The sequence below is a fragment of the Arachis duranensis genome, chromosome 9 (genome assembly GCF_000817695.3).
Source record: "Arachis duranensis cultivar V14167 chromosome 9, aradu.V14167.gnm2.J7QH, whole genome shotgun sequence".
Taxonomy (NCBI): domain Eukaryota; kingdom Viridiplantae; phylum Streptophyta; class Magnoliopsida; order Fabales; family Fabaceae; genus Arachis; species Arachis duranensis.
This window is the reverse complement of record NC_029780.3, coordinates 101,831,622-101,834,648: the sequence shown is the minus strand read 5'-3', so window position 1 is coordinate 101,834,648 and position 3,027 is coordinate 101,831,622. Positions and strand designations below refer to the sequence as shown.

The 3,027-nt window shown below is 35.1% G+C and overlaps 1 non-coding gene across 1 annotated transcript; it reads left to right on the top strand.

Annotated features, from left to right (window-relative positions):
• Positions 1–644: 644 nt before the first annotated feature.
• On the top strand, positions 645–751 carry LOC127742224 (small nucleolar RNA R71). Its single transcript, XR_008003411.1, has one exon. It is a non-coding gene; the product is annotated as a small nucleolar RNA R71 (small nucleolar RNA).
• The last annotated feature ends 2,276 nt before the right edge of the window (positions 752–3,027 follow it).

Sequence of the window (3,027 nt, the reverse complement as noted above, 5' to 3'; positions counted from 1 at the left end):
ATTCTAATGGAAGACCTTGTTTCACTCATGAAACTTAAAGTGGCCTTAGACAGATCAGAGACTAAGTTTGCTAAATTAGAGGTGCTCTGCTCAGAATTCTCTGTCTGTTGCTGAGAAGATGATGGATAAGGCTTGCTATTGCTGAGCCTATTTCTTCCACCATTATTAAAGCCTTGTTGAGGCTTTTTTTGATCCTTCCATGAGAAATTTGGATGATTTCTCCATGATGAATTATAGGTGTTTTTATAGGGTTCACCCATATAATTTACCTCTGCTATTGTAGGGTTCTCAGGATTATAAGCTTCTTCTTCAGAAGATGCCTCTTTAGTATTGTTGGATGCATCTTGCCATCCATTCAGACTTTGAGAAATTATGTTGACTTGTTAAGTCAATATTTTGTTCTGAGCCAGTATGGCATTCAAAGCATCAATTTCAAGAACTCCCTTCCTCTGAGGCGTCCCATTACTCACAGAATTCCTCTCAGAAGTATACATGAATTGGTTATTTGCAACCATGTCAATGAGTTCTTGAGCTTCTGCAGGCATTTTTTTAGGTGGATAGATCCACCTGCAGAATGGTCCAGTGACATCTTAGAGAATTCAGATAGACCATAATAGAATATATCCAAAATGGTCCATTCTGAAAGCATATAAGAAGGACACCTTTTGGTCATCTGCTTGTATCTTTCCCAAGCTTCATAAAGGGATTCACCATCTTTTTATTTGAAGGTCTGAACATCCACTCTAATCTTGCTCAGCTTTTGAGGAGGAAAGAACTTAGCCAAGAAGGCCTCGACTAGCTTATTCCATGAGTCCAGGCTATCTTTAGGTTGTGAATCCATCCATATTCTAGCTCTGTCTCTTACAGCAAAGGGGAAAAGCATGAGCCTGTAGACTTCAGGATCTACTCCATTAGTCTTAACAGTCTCACAGATCTCCAAGAACTCAGTTAAAAACTGGTAAGGATCTTCTGATGGAAGTCCATGGAACTTGCAGTTCTGTTGCAGTAGAGCAACCAGTTGAGGTTTTAGCTCAAAATTGTTTGCTCCAATAGTAGGGATTGAGATGCTTCTTCCATCAAACTTGGAAGTAGGTGTAGTGTAATCACCAAGCATCCTCCTTGCATTATTGTTGTTAGGTTCGGCTGCCATATCCTTTTCTTGTTCGAAAATTTCAGTAAGGTTGTCTCTGGATTGTTGTAATTTAGCTTCTCTTACTTTCCTCTTCAGAGTCCTTTCAGGTTCCAGATCAGCTTAAACAAGAATGCCTTTTTCCTTGTTCCTGCTCATATGAGAAAGAAGAGAACAGCAAAGGAAGAGGAATCCTCTATGTCACAGTATAGAGATTCCTTTATGTTAGTAGAAGAAGAAGGGGATAAGAGTGAAGAAGAATGAAGAATCCAAACACAAGGGTGAAGATAGGTTCAGATTCTTGAGATGAAGAGAAGTGTTAGTAAATAAATAAATAAATAGAAGAAGATGAAAGGGAGGAGTTTTTGAAAATAAATTTTGAAAAATAAGTTAGTGATTTTCGAAAATTAAGAGAGAGAAAAGATATTTTGAAAAAGAATTAATTTTTAAAATTAAAATTTGATTACTTGACTAACAAGAAACTAAAAGATATGATTCTAGAATTTAAAGATTGAACCTTAACAAGAAAGTAACAAACTTCAAATTTTTGAATCAATCACATTAATTGTTAGTAAAGTTTTCGAAATTTTGAAATAAAGATAAGAAAAAGATTTTGGAAATAAATTTTAAGAATTTTCGAAGATAATAAAAAAATGAAAAAGATTTGATTTTTGAAAAAGATTTTGAAAAGATAGAATCTTTTTAAAATTGAAAATTTGACTTGACTTACAAGAAACAACTAATTTGATTTGACAAAAGTGTTCTTAACCCACAAATCCTAAATTGCGTGCTAATTGCTTTAGCAACAAATTAGCATTAGTGGGAACAAGAACAATTAACAATCCAAGAATTGACACTAAATGCTGGACATTCCAACTCTAGGAACCCAATTGCTCACTTTTCCCAAGACAAGAAAAAAAAATTTAGCCTAAAACCATGGTTGACATTTTGTCAAACACTTGGTGGGCAAAAACCTTAAACATGGAAAAAATGAGAAAAGACTTGAAACTAAAAGCAATAATTGATCTCAATCAACAAGAATAACACAAGAAAGCATGAAACAAACATCAAACATCAAATTCATCAACAAGAAATTGAAATTGCAAAAGAGAAGAAAAATTGAACTATAACTTGAATTATAAAAAAGAGTAAGAATAATGTAACTATAAAAAGTAATAATAAAGAGATACTTACAATGGAAGCTAGCAAAATCCAAGATCAAAAAATGGAAATGGCACTTGAATGTAAAACCCTAATATAAATCCTAATAGAGAAGATGAAAACTTAGAGAAAAAAACTAATTATAAGTTTCCTACTACTACTCCTAAACTATACTAATGATATCCTATGTTATGGTCTTCATTTTCCCTTCAATATGAGCTAAATGGCTTTAGAAATGGGCCTCCAAGCCCCCAAAATTGCGAGTCACGTGCCATTTTAATGAAGGTATGTGCGGACACTTGTGTGTATGCACAGACTTGTGTGTCCGCACACTTTGCGAAAATCTCTTCCTATGCATACGCACAAGTAGCTGTGCGCACGCACACTAGACGATATTCTGACTGACCGCGCGACGCGCTTGAAACAATCCATGCGCTCTGATTGGGCAGCTGTGCGTACGCACGCAGGTCTGTGTGTACGCACACATCTCTGTGCTCATCTCCTTTGATTCTTCATACTTCCTCCACTTTGCATGCTCTTCTTCTATTTTCTCCAAGCCATTCCTATCTTATACAACTGAAATCATTCACAAACAACATCAAGGTATCGAATGGAAGGTAAATGGAATAAAATAGATTAATTTATGCGTAAAATATCATATTTTCATAATTAAGCACAAATTGGGAAGAAAGTTCAAAAGCATGCTATTCAAGGGAATAAGTGCAAGTTTATATGAT